Source organism: Populus nigra, chromosome 1, assembly GCF_951802175.1.
Source record: "Populus nigra chromosome 1, ddPopNigr1.1, whole genome shotgun sequence".
NCBI lineage: Eukaryota > Viridiplantae > Streptophyta > Magnoliopsida > Malpighiales > Salicaceae > Populus > Populus nigra.
The window spans coordinates 5997454-6011903 of NC_084852.1; the positions used below are offsets into that span (position 1 = coordinate 5997454).

Here is a 14450-nt window from a genome sequence, read left to right on the forward strand (position 1 = left end):
GATACGTTGTTGTTATCATCGCTACTAGAAGAACTAGCAGTGATCTTATGCTCACGATGTGCAATTGATTTTCCCCTATGCATCTACACAATTACAGAAAAAAATAAACAATTTTGAGTTTTCTTTATAAAAATTCGGCAGTACCTCTCCTATATCGGAAACTACCCAAAATGTTTATTGCTGCAAATAGACAATATATATGCCACAAACCAGTTAATTTTATTTTACTTCTGCCAACAATTTTGAATAATTCAATTTCATAGAAAATAAGAATTTTCTACGTGATAATATTTTTAATCCTAAATTGACAAGAATTTTGTTTAATTAAATTTAATCTTATATATTCAATTGAAATTGAACAATAAATTTGAAAATAACAATTAAAATTCAACAAAACAATAAAAAATCATTGCAATAACAACTAAAATTCAACACAACTATTACTTCATAAAATTATAATGAACAAATAATTGAACAAAAATAGAGACAAAAAAGAAAAAAATAATGCATAGACAAATAAAGAATAAGGAATAAATTATTACCTTAGTGGCATGCTTTATTTCATATTTGAAGTAGGTGTGATACCAAAAAAACAAAAATAAAAAAGAGAAATACGTTGTTAAAAAAACCACAAAAAAGAAGAAAAATAAGTAGAAAGTATTCAAAAAAACAATATCTATAAATGCCTATTGATTGTGTTGAGAGAAATGAAGCTTAATTTGTAGCCTTGATATTTGAAAGACAGAATTGACGAATAGACATATAGAAGACAGAGAGAATAAGAGAGAAGAGTAATGTTTTTAAGCCAATTGAAGAAAATGAAGGTCTAGTGCGCCCATAAAGTTTTTATATTAGGTTTTACGAATAGAATTACCGATAGACTATTAAATATTATTATTTTTAAATATTTTGTTGATGATTCCGTCTATAAAATCCTTTTAAATTTTCGTTTCGCACTAAGAATTTCAAAAACCCCTATGGATTTTTTTCATTCCGTTCGTGATTTTGTTGGTAAAATAGTAAATAGTTAATAGTAAAAAATGCATTAATTACTAGCGCGTTGGAATTCATAGTCCGTTTGTGATTTTGTTAGGAAACCTGCCACTCAATTAGTAAAAGCATTAAGTGCCAACGCGTTATAATTCGTAGTCCGTCAGTGATTCTGTTGGCAATATGAAAACTTTAATTGTTATCACCGACATGTGAAGGGAATAATTCCCCTTGACTTTAGAATATACTAATGGAAGCAGACCATCGGTATACCCATGTGTAATTTATTCCATGAACAGTGCCAGCAAGTAGGAAAACAATTCCCCTCACCTCTGGAATATGCTAACGGAAGTAGACTGTTGGTATACCCGTTTGTAATAAACAAATCATCAGTATTTCCATCAGTGTGAAACAATGTCTGATGCCATATTGTATATGTATTTCTTATCTATCAATCTTGCAAATACTTAAATTGATAGCTACACGCACAACACAATAACACTAGTTCACTTAATAATAATAAAATAATACTTCTTTGTAGAGAATTTTGTTAATAAATATTACATTATAGTTTATGGCATTACACTTTCATGTTTTAATAATGAGTTAGGATTGTCTTCTTCTTCTTCAATTGACTCGTCATCAGCTCCATCACAATCTTCTATGTTAATTTCATTGCTATAATCATCTTCACCGACTTGTGCTTGTCCACTGGAGCTTAGAACAACATTTAACTCCTTAGCGTTAATATCAACAAGAATATTCTCAGCGACGTGAAAATTTGAATTTTCTTCTAAGTCAATCGATGGAGTAACTCGATATGAATCAACTAACTCACTAACTTAAAAAATATCATCTCTCATGTTTGATTAATCATTCTCATCCTGAAAAACCTTGACATGACTCCTAGGTTTGGTTTTCAATACAGATAACTAATCAACTCTTGAACGATCATTTCTAAAGGAAGGGATGTATGTGTAATAAACTAGTTGTCATTAATTGGCAAAAACAAAGACATCATTGATGTCTACCATTATGTCGGTATCAATGCCACATCACTTCACGGTTTTCCTATTTGAACCCTACTATAATTTTGTTGGTAATTGCATCTATAAAACCTTACACGCCATTGCATTGTTTGGCTTTTTTTTTATTCTTTCTATTCTGACTGCGATTCCCTCAGTATATATTGACAATATTTTTCCATCAGTGTTTAGAGATGGGGTTAGCGATGGAAAAATTTGGTCAGTATATATCATCACAAAATACCAACGGAAAAAATCCACCGGCGTTTTCATTTGTATTTGTTAATTTTCTGGTTGTATCTAGTTTTTTTATTTTCAATAAGGTCCTTTTTCAATTGATGGGATTAAGATTTGAGATTGGTTTTTTGATTCGATTGTCTTAATAAGATTCTTGTGGTTGCAAAAAAAATAATTCAACTTTGAGTTAACGCTCGATTTTGTTAAAAATAGTTTGACTATTTTGCTTTTCATTAAATTAAAACTGAAAGGATTGGGATTGAAAGAGTAGAAAAAACAAAGGGCTTTCATTTACCAAAATAAAATGTGCATGAAATGAGGGGAGGAGAGAGAATGAAAGTGAGAAAAGAAAGAGAAGAAAACATGGTTGTCATAGCCAAACCGAGTCTCTATAGTCGACACATGTTGCCTTGGTAAAACAACATCAACTTGATGAATCCACATGCACCAAAGAAGATTGGTTCTAAAAGCTGCATGAGGGCATACATGCCGCTTAAACCATGACAACGCCTTATATGTTATTGAGGCGTAATATCTTATATGTGATTGTGTGAATGTGTATTTTCTCATATGTTATTGGTTTATTCATTTTAATTAATATACAATTGTGCAGACATGCCATCTTAATGGTGCTGTTATATTATATGTAAAAAATGTAATTTTACTTTTCCTAAAAAAAATGTAAATAAAGACTTGTTTTTTTTTTCTTTCCAATGAATCAATGTGAGAATGATATAATTCTTAAAAGGGTTGTCGCACCCTTGCGGCGATCCTCACTTGATTTCAGAGTTTTTTTTTTCGTTTTTTTGTGAATAACAAAGTCGCCACCTAGTATTATGGTCACTAGGAACCCTAACTGGTCTTTCAGAGATTCTAAGGCAAGGGACTGGTTGCATAAAGGGAAGGTATTAGCACTCCTAATATGCCCTACCTAAGGTAAGCTTCTTGGTATTTTGTTTGCCTTATAATTGCTATGGTGTTAGTGTTTTCTAATCCCATCAGTTTTTCTAGGATACATTTTGCTATGATGAACAAACTCGAACTGAAAGTCTAAAAAGAAAGAACCCTTGGTCAATGTGGATCAAACCCTTAGATGTGTCTACAAAGTACCAAGGAGAACCAATGCAGATCTCGTGAAATCCGTGTTCAATTCAGATTAAACTTATTAAGATAGAAATCCAAGGAGATTCCATGTGCTTTTAAAGCTCATTTTTCCTTTAGTATTTCAAGAGTTTGCGACTCGTAAATCGCAAGGAGGAGGGACAAAAAAGAAATATAATCAAGGTTATATTAACAATTAACATGATATATGACTCAAACCTTGCATCAAGTCAACTATTATTCAAGTTTTAAAATTATAATAATAATTATTTTTATTTTTATATTAATACAGATCAACCCGATTAATTCTTATGCAAAAAATTTAACAATCTTATTCTACTCCTTTTAATAAACAAAAATCTCCACTGGCCTTGTATAGAACAAAAAATAAATACTCCAACAAAACTTCCCAAAAATATAATACCGTCCAATCCATTTTTTACAGCATATCGAACACTACATAAATTTCAAAATCAAATTACCTCAGTTAAATCCATTAATATCATCGTAATGTAGCTTCCACCAAGTAGGTTCTCCCTGATAAACAGGGACATGGCTCCACTACACCTTAAACAAATTGGATTATATCATCATAGGCAATCTTACATTACAATTTTGCTCAAACCAAAAATTACCATAGCCAAGTCTCAAAAACCTTAAACCTCCTACATATTTCTTAACATTAAAAATAGATATACAAGGAATTCATGAATGGATGCAATGTAATAAGCTATTCAAACTATTTTGTATCTATAAATTAAATGGCTCAGAGTTATAACAGCTCTATCAATCAAGAATTTTCAGTAGCAGAACTGGCATTAAAGCTGTATATTAATCATCACTGCCAAAAATTTCTGGAAAAAAGCATAACTTTAATCACAGAGCAAACAGAACCCAAGATCAATCAATAAAAAGAAAACTTGATGAATCCAATCAAAACTTGATTTATCTCTTTGCTTCATTGATTTCTCTCAGAAAAGCGATAACTCCAATCTAATAATCGCCAACGAATTCAAAAACATAAAACAATCAAAACTTTGGAGGGACTTTTTAGAGGCAAAACATTGACACAAAGGGTATAAGCCCCCAAGTGAACAACACCAAAAAAGACTCAATCACATATAAGAAATATAAGGAAATTCAGGGCGCTTTAAAAGCCTATTTTTGCCTTAGTGTTTCATACCCTCATGACTCGTAAACCGTGGAGTAAAAAAAATTGAAATGTCCTTGATTATAATCAAGGCTTCTTTCAAGGATGTGTAATGACTTATTATTCCTAGAAAATTATTTTGGATATTTACCACTTAGGGTTTCTTTATCAAATATTAATAGTGAATAATAACCAATTATTCCCAATAATATTTTGGATATTCATCCATTTGAGATTTCTTTATCCAAACATTAACGGTGAATAATAGATAAATTCCCCACAAAATAAGATTTTTATATTTTTTGGAATATTGGCCAATACCCTTTGGAATTTTACAAACATTTTGTAAAATCCAGAAATGCAAAAAAATAATTTTGTTGTGTTTAAGAAATCCATGCAAAAACACATTTTCGAAAACTTCCAATATATTTTTTTATATAAAAGAAAAGAACATTCAAAACATGTTAGGGTATTGGCCGTATGTAACACACAAGAAAACAAATTTTGATATATATGCATATTTGCCGTAGTTGCGTCGAAAACTGGGTATTCTAAATATGAGATTGGTATATATTTTTTTTACAACATAAAAAAAATTCAGACTTTAAAATAAATATTCCAGAAAATAAATCTCTTTCTCTTTCTTTTCATTTTTTTAATTTTTTTTTTAAAAAGAATTAGGTCCGGCCGGGTCACTTGCCTCAGCAGGGGACCCAGCAGGACACAAAATTTAAACAATTGTTCAAGTGAATTATAATTCACATGAACAGTAACCACAAAAAATTGCACAGTAACATATATAATTAAAATGCAAAGCAAAGAGAATGCATGGACTTACCTGGCGCTGAAACAGGAGAAGGAGATGGCACTGCAGTTGCTGCACCCGGTCGCTGGCTACTGGTTTTGGCGAAAAAAACAATGGCCACGCTGGTTTTGGCCTCTTTTCCTTGCTTCTTCCTGTTTTCTTCTCTTCTCTTTCCCTCCTTCTCTGTTCTGCTTTCTTTTTCTTTTTTTCTCTTTTCACAGTAACGAACAAAAACTCCTGTTATTTGTGTTTTATCTACACGTCTTTGGCTATTTTTTTCTACTATTTTCTCTCTATTTTTCTCTTCTTTTTATCCTCTTTTTTTCTGCCCCTGTTAGGTCATTAGAAGGGCTTATATATAGTCTAAATATATCTCTATTTAGGAAAGATTCAATACATTAATTCTAGGATGCAAATCCCTACTGATTTGCAGTAAAAAAACACAAAAAGGAAACTGCAATACTTTGATTTTGATTTTGTGCTCACGTCTAATTTCTTTCAAGTTTTAGAGGATGGTGTGGCTCTTTTCTTTCCTTCCATAGGGCCAACTGCTCCCTTTGAAATGAGTCAATAAAAACATGGTTTGCAGCTCTCCATTCAAGCGAGAGAAACATGGAAACCAAAAAAAGGAAAGAAAGAAAACAGATAGCTGTGCAGGTAACGTGTTTTCTTCAATGTCTTTCCTTCGGCAGAATTCCTTTCTATTTTTTATCTTCAATCATCCTCCTTATTTTAGCACTTTTTCCATTTGGTCCTTGGTCCAAAAAAGGATTCAAATTGGCCTACAATTGGTCTTCAAACTTTAAGCATCTTGCAATTGTGTCCTTGCAAACTTGGGCAAAAATCCTTCTCGCGACAGGAATCCCTGCTTTCACACTAAATATTCAAACGGGAATATCTTGAGCTTCTGATATTGAAATAAAGCGATTCAAAAGCTCAAATTCATCTATGCGTCCAGGACTACAACTTTGATGAAGGAGTCAAAGGGAGATAAAATTGTTTTAAAGAACAGAATCTGACAGTAATCTGGTTGATCAAAAAAGGTCTCCTGATCTAATTTAGAAACTGACAATGCCGAGAATTCTAATATGACTGAGAGAGCTAAGAACAAATCATCAAAATTTGTGAAGAAAATAGAGTTTTTAGTGCAAAACTCGGGTCAGGATCCTTCTCGCGGCAGGAATCCCTCCTTTCACACTAGATATTCAAATGGGAATATCTTGAGCTTCTGATGTCGAAATCAAGTGATTCAAAAGCCCAAATTTATCTACGCGTCCAGGACTACAACTTTGATGAAGGAGTTGAATTGAGATAAAATCATTTTAAAGAACAGAATCTGGCAGTAATCTAATTGGTCAAAAAGGTTCTTGATCTGACAATACCAAGCAATCCAAATCTGATTGAGAGTCTGCCCTAAGATCAGTGATCCCTAGGACCTAATAAAGGTTTAGGTTAATTTTTCAACATGTTATGAGTGACAAAACATAGCTAGAATGGTCAGATATCGTACGAAACCAAGTCAGAATTAGAGCCTAATTTGGAATAAAAAATTACGACAGTAGCAGAATCAATTTTTTTTTAATGCAAATTTTGAGGGATTTATCCAACCTTAAAAACAAGATAACGAAGGAACGAATTTAGCATTATGAAGACCCTTAGTCAGTCTAAGAAAATCTGATGTTTTTGGCAGCAAAGGGGAAGGATAAAGAGAGCAGAAAACAACTCAAACAGGGTTCAAAAAAAATATTTCTTTCTCCTCCGCTTTTGTCAATTTTCTAGCAAACATGAGCTACACTCCTACACTTGGTTCAAAACGGGTATGCATCATCTCCAGCACATGGGGTCCAAAATTGAGTAACAACAAAGGTTATGATCACGAGAAGTTGAAACTTCGATGGTTTTCAAAAAATTAAATAAAATTTTTTGTTTTTTTATTGAAGAATCAATCTATGAATTGTATAATCCTTAAAAGGGTTATATTCATGAAGTTGAAACTTTGTAATTTTTAAAAAATATAAAGTTTGTTTTTATCAAAGAATGAACTTGAGAATGGTATAATCCTTAAAAGGGGTTATATCCTCATGAAGTTGAAAATTTACTTCTTTTCTTGTTAAAAAAATAGAAACATGTTCTTGTAAATATTGTTGTGCCCCACACGCGATGTCGAACAATGCCGAGTCAACTTCCTAAGAGGTGTGTTGAAAAGGTGGTTTGGGCATAAGGTTATGATTATAAGGTTTAGGAGTCGCCACCTAGTATTATGATTATTAGAAAACCTATAGTCTGCGAGAGTTTGGGTAAAGGACTAGTTATGTAAGGAAAAAAGCATCACCCCCAGTACACCCTACCTAAAATAAGCTGCATTGTTGTTTGATTGTTTTTCTAGGTTGTGTTTCTGTCTATTGATCTTGTCTGTGATTCAAGATAGATCTCCCATCATGAGGAAGCCTCTATCTTATTGAATTAAATCCCAACTGTTCCAAGGTCCAAATTTATTTATTTCTTGAATATAACTAAGTCCTAGAATTCTAAATAATAAAATAATTGTTATGGGTTTTTTTTGTATTTTAATCAAACCCTAATGGATAATCATAAACTGGTTACGATATTTATTTTTGCATTTTTTTTAAAACATAATAAAAATATGATTTTTATCTTTTAGAAAATATTCATGAAAAACCTTTAGGATTTGGTTGTATGTAAGAAAACAAAATATTTTTTTTTGTTTTTTCAAAGAGGAAATTAATTTGATAATTTGATAAATTTTTTCAATTTTTTTTAAAAATTAAGAATAGTTTCGGAGAAAACCAAGTATTTTAATACTGGATCTATATGTTACAGTGTAAATATACAACAAGATATTATGCAAATTTTTTGAAAAAACATGCAAGAAAATCACAAATATTATGAAAAGACACTTGGATTTTTTTGTTTATTATTATTATTATTATATTTGTTGGGATCGACTTAAACACTTGGGCTGGCCTTAGTTAGATCGGGTTAGGCCGACAAGCAGCCTAACAAACTTGGCCTCCCTCTCCCTCTCGCTCTCTCTATTTTTTTTAAATGGGCTGGATTAAGCCAAGCCATTTGGGTGGGGTCCAGCCCAGACCTGCATGGTCACTAGCCCAGCCTAGTGAGCAAGGAGTTAATTATTTTGGCCACTGCATGCAAAATGTAATGGCATAGGCAGAGTTCGAGAAAGAAAACGAAGAGGAAAGCTTGCCTAGCCAGAGGAGCAACATTCCTAGTGGTGCAAGGAAGACCCGTGTATTGTTGGTGGTGGCAACGGTGGTGGAGGCATAGTGGTTATGGTAGTGCAAAGGAGGCTGGTGGAGGAGAACAAAAAAAACTATGGAAAAATTGATTTTTTCCCCAACTTTAATTTCTGATTTCTTGATCTCTAAAGCTTGGAATGCAGCCCTATTTATAGGGGATAAAAGAGGAATACTTTGTCTTTATTAGGGATAATTGGCCCTTGATTTGAATTGGAAGTGTCCCAACTGTTGGTTTAAAGTTGCAATTATGACCTGAAAAAGTTAGCAACTAAAGGCTGCCTGAGTTATCCAATTTGGGCGACTTTGCGGCAGCTGTAGGTACAGTTGGTAGGCAAGAGTACTCTAGGGTGTACGTAGGCCATCATGGTGGTGTATGGTTTGTCCGGTTTGGTTGAGAGATGAATTATTAAATTCCCCAGAAAAGTAGTCACCTAGATAGCTTTTTCAGGTGAAAAAAGAAGAAGAAGATGGTGGTGTATGATTTGTCTTTTTTCTTTCCTTTTTTTACTGTTCAAAACATTGTCATTTTGGACTTTTTAAGGTTTTAATTTAAGGGGTTGGCCAAAGCTCAATTTTGTCCTCCGACTTTTAATTTCTTTCAATTGCATCCCTAATTAACCCTAAAATTCTAATTTTATATGCAATTTTGCCCTTGTAAACTTCAATATCAGCCTCGGATTTCAGCGCCCTTTTTATTTTGGTTCTTGGTTTCGGATTTATGCAAATTGACCTTTAATTGACTATGAAACTTTCAAATATCTACCATTTCACCCCTGATTTCATTAAATTTTGTCCCTAGAGTTTGACATCTTTTTCTGAAAAGGTCTTTAGCTGTGAATTTCTTCAATTGTTTTTATCATTGTTTAATCCTTATATCAATATCAAAGCTCTCTTCAACTTCTTGTTGTTGTTGTTGTTATTACTATTTATAATTTATATAGTTGAACTCCCTGTGGTTCGACCATGGTCTTGCCAGGTTATTTATTACTTCGACACTCCTGCACTTGAAGACATCAATCTTTTGGTCGTGTCAATAAGAGAAGGTTGTTTTGGACCTGTGTACAAGGTAAATTTCTCAAAATGACTATATTAACTTCTAGTGACTAGTTTTATTGAGATAAGCATAAGAATCTGGGGATACCATTTTCTAGGGTACTCTAGAAGATCGCCAAGAAATAGCAGTAAAAACGCTATCAAAGAGTTCTGGACAAGGATTAAATGAGTTCAAAAATGAAGTTATATTGATCACGAAGCTTCAGCACTGAAATCTTGTAAAATCTGCATTCAAGGAGAAGAGAAAATTCTGGTTTATGAATACATGCCCAATAGAAGCCTCGATTCCTTCATTTTCGGTACTTTTCTAAACCAGAAAAGCTTTGTTATCCTATCATTACATAGTTCTTTGATTTTAATACAATCAAGCTCATGTTTTAGTGGCATGTTGCACTCACAAACACTTACAGATCAAACAAGAGGCAAACTATTAGACTGGTCCAAGCGTTTCAGCATTATATATGGTATTGCTAGGGGGCTTGATGCGAACCCTAGCGGAATTTAATGGTATTCGCGACCCCAAGATCAATTTAACCCAAGTTTGTTGAGATTTGAATGAGCTTATTACAATGGAAGACTTGCTCCAAGGCAAAGACTATAAACCAACTCGATCACAACGCCTACACCTGGAGACGAGCAAAAGAAGTATAAATTCACAACAAAGAATGGTCAATTCTTTGAAGAGTTGAAAGTTCAAACAAGAACCAAGATTGACCAACCAAAAGTTGGCTACAATGCTGAAAATATTATCAAAAGTCTGCCCTAAAATTATTCCTAAAGAGTATTTATACTCCAAGCCAAAACCTTAGTTTCCCTAATAGGTCTAACGTAAACCAAATTTAATTAATAATCAACCCAAGCTAAAACTAGCCCAAACTAAATAAAATAAACAAAATAAACAAGTCTAAAACCCAAACAAATTATCTCCTCTCAAAATAATTAAAGTTTGATAGCCCAACTAATTAAAAAAGACAAGTTCGTTGTTTTCGCATTCTATCTGGCAGCAGCAAGGCCCAACTTAAAATGGATGGTTCTCTCTCGTCTTAATGAAGTAGAAGGCGTGCCATATACCATTGGAAAGTTATGGAAGTCTAGTTTCCAGCCCAACTAGAATCACATCAAAATTCGATCTGTAACTCCAGTTATGACTAAAAGAGTAACTAAAGGTCAAACTGTCTGAATCTAGTCTTCTTCTCCCAATACTTGTGTAATGGTCTTGGTTCCACCAACAAGCCCCTTTTGAACATGAATTAGATTAATCAAGGCTTGCTCTTTATTATTACAAATCCTTTTAAAGTCCACCTTAGCCCATGTATCTTGAAGAAGTCCATTGAAAGCTTCTTTGAACTTCTTAGCCCTAAGCTTAGTAACTGGACCAACTGGAACCTCCAATGGATCCTTTGATGGTTGGATCCTTTCTTTCTTCTCTCCACTCATTTTCTCTCCACTCTCGGCCTTCTTTTCATCTTTTTGTTCTTGGCCATGACCCTCCCCTAATGTCCTAAGGGCTGAAACTTTGTTCCCTTTTATTTTCAACTCATGACTCACTTTCTTTTCTCTCTTCCTCACATCCTCACCATGTTGTTCAGCTTGTTTTTCCATTTTAGCCAAATCTTTTTGTTCCTCCACTTTGGCCGAAACATGTTGCTCTTCCTCATAACCCTTCTTCAATTGAATTTGATCTTCATACACTTGCTTTGGTGAGAGTGGGGCAAGTCTATAAATCCTTCCATCATTCTCTAATGAATACCTGTTCTTAAACCCATCGTGTTTGAATTTTCTATCAAATTGCCAAGGCCTCCCTAGTAACAGATGAGTAGCATGCATAGGCACAACATCACATAACACTTCATCCTTATATTTGCCTACTGAAAAAGAAATCATCACCTGTCTATTCACCCTAACAACACCACATTCATTCAACCATTGAAGTTGATAAGGCCTCTCATGCTTTATGGTATTCAATCCCAACTTTCTAACCAAATTAACACTAGCAACATTAGTACAACTACCACTATCAATGATCATACTACATACCTTATTGTTCATTAGGCATCTAGTATGGAAGATGTTCTCCCTTTGTTACTCCACATCATCCTCCTTAGTCTGAACACTAAGTGACCTTCTAATCACCAAAACTTATCACCAACAACATACTCTTAATCACTAGCATCCTCAAGTGAGGGCATGTCATCACAATCAGACTCCTCACTAGTGGACACAATCTCTCCATCATCTCTTAGAATCATAACTCGATGATTTGCACATTCTGATTGCATAGTGTCCCAATCATTGACACTTGAAACACTTTATATCACGATTACACTTCGGTTGAACTTCTCCCTTAAGTTTTTAATCATTGGTCGAAACCTGCTTCTTCATGGAGTTAGGTTCGGCAACTTTAGAAGTCACCAAAGGCTTCGATGACGCACTACCCTCTCTCCTATAATTCATCTTCCAACCTGAAGAAGACCCAGTATAAGCTCCAGATCGTGTATTACCCTTCCTTTTCAATTGTCCTTCAACCTTAAAGGCTAAGTGTGCTAACTCCTCCAAATCAACATATGATTGCAACTCCACAACATTAGCTGTGTCTTTATTCAAGCCATTTAAAAACCTAGACATCGTAACTTCCTCATCTTCATTAACATTAGCTCTAATCATAGCCACCTCTAATTCATTCTGATACACCTCCACACTCTTATTACCCTGTGTAATCATTTGTAAACGATTAAACAACTCCCGATAATAATGTTTAGGAACATACCTCTTCTTCATTATTGTCTTCAACTCCTCTCATGTGCTAACTGATCTTTCTCTATTCCTTCTTCTTTCTACCACCAATCTCTCCCACTAAACCATGGCATAGTCAATAAACTCCATTACATCTAACTCAACCTTCTTTTCTTCAGAGTACCTATGGATGTCAAAAATCATCTCCACTTTTTTTTCACAATCTAAATAAGCTTCCGAATCAGTTTTTCCCTTAAAGGCTGGGATTTTTAACTTAAAACTACCCAAATTTCGGTCTATATCTCTCAAATCATCAAAATCCCCTCTATGCTCAAAATCCCTATGTGGTCGAATATGTCCCCTCCTTGACCGATTCTCATACCTCTCTCCCCTATGTGTACGGAACCCACCACCACGGTTAAGATCATCCTCGACTTCATCTGCAGAGTTTCCAGCAACACTCTCCTCCTTCCTAACTTCTTTACCCCTTTTACTACGCCCTTCATTAGACCTAGTCTCTAATTTTTCAATCCTAGTCATCAACTCACCAAACATAAATTCCATCTGTTGTTGTATTCTCGAAAGCCCATCTTCTTGGATTTCACCGTTCTTCTGTGGCACACTATTAGAAGACATTATTATTTTTTTAAACCTGCACGAAAATCATTAGCAATAAAAATAACACCTCACACACTCGTGTTTCACACAAATTTATAGGCTTTTCACTCGAATATGGTCCCTATGCCTTTTTCCACTCAAATTGCCTTTCTTTAGTTCTTGAAATCACTTAGCAACAATTCAGAAAGAAAAACAACCAATTATACAGTGAATTTATAAATTTGATATAGACTCTAGAAGCAAGAAATTACGAAACTAGCAAAACAAAACTCAATGACAAATTCATGAATAGCAATGCAAATTTATATGAATACTATGACAATTTAAAGACACGAAAAAAAAAATCAGAAAAGAGCTAAACAATTATGAATTATCAAGAACTAAGGATTTAATTCAAAAAAATTCCAGAAACTCAAGAAAATCAACTAAACTACCCAAATTTTCAAGAAACACAAACAAGACTACCAAAAGATTCGGCCAAAACAAAAAAAGTGAATTTTTTTTTGCGGCAACAATCAAGATTTCAAGATCAAGTATATATATATTTCAGCAAGAACAAAACAAAATCAAGAACTTAGGTGTGTATGCCAATTTTGATTAAGGAAGCATAAAAAAAAAGAACACTAACTTATGATTAAGTGTTCAACAAAGCAATAAAAAGTAAGATCTATATCTTTTTTATTTTTTTTATATATAGGTGGCCAAATCTATCAAGAATCAAACAAGAAACAATAAAGACTCAAATTGAAGGATATAACTTGTGATTAGATCAGCTCTGATACCAACTGATGCGAACCCTAGCGGAATTTAATGGTATTCGCGACCCTAAGATCAATCTAACCCAAGTTTGTTGAGATTTGAATGAGCTTATCATAATGGAAGACTTGCTCTAAGGCAACAAGACTATAAACCAACTTGATCACAACGCCTACACCTGGAGACGAGCAAAAGAAGTATAAATTCATAACAAAGAATGGTCAATTCTTTGAAGAGTTGAAAGTTTAATCAAGAACCAAGATTGAGCAACCAAAAGTTGGCTACAATGCTGAAAATATTATCCAAAGTCTGCCCTAAAATTATTCCTAAAGAGTATTTATACTCCAAGCCAAAACCCTAGTTTCCCTAATGGGTCTCACATAAACCCAATTTAATTAATAATCAACCCAAGCTAAAACTAGCCCAAACTAATTAAAATAAACAAGTCTAAAACCAAAACAAATTATCTCCTCTCAAAATAATTAAAGTTTGATAGCCCAATTAATTAAATAAGACAAGTTCGTTGTTTCCGCAATATGTCTGGCAGCAGCAAGGCTCAAATTAAAATAGATGGTTCTCTCTCATCTTAATGAATTAGAAGGCATGTCATATACTGTTGGAAAGTTATGGAAGTCTAGTTTCCAGCCCAACTAGAATCACATCAAAATTCGATCTGTAACTCCAGTTATGACTAAAAGAGTAAC

At 33.7% G+C, this 14450-nt stretch overlaps 2 non-coding genes and 1 pseudogene across 2 annotated transcripts; all 3 read right to left on the reverse strand.

Moving 5' to 3' along the window:
* The window catches only part of LOC133678246 (uncharacterized), a 35528-nt pseudogene extending 22520 nt beyond the window's left edge, over nucleotides 1-13008 (reverse strand).
* Nucleotides 3834-3951, reverse strand: LOC133681247 (small nucleolar RNA Z278). The gene has a single exon (XR_009836481.1). It is a non-coding gene; the product is annotated as a small nucleolar RNA Z278 (small nucleolar RNA).
* LOC133681245 (small nucleolar RNA Z223) lies at nucleotides 4113-4203 on the reverse strand. The gene has a single exon (XR_009836479.1). It is a non-coding gene; the product is annotated as a small nucleolar RNA Z223 (small nucleolar RNA).
* Nucleotides 13009-14450: the final 1442 nt, after the last annotated feature.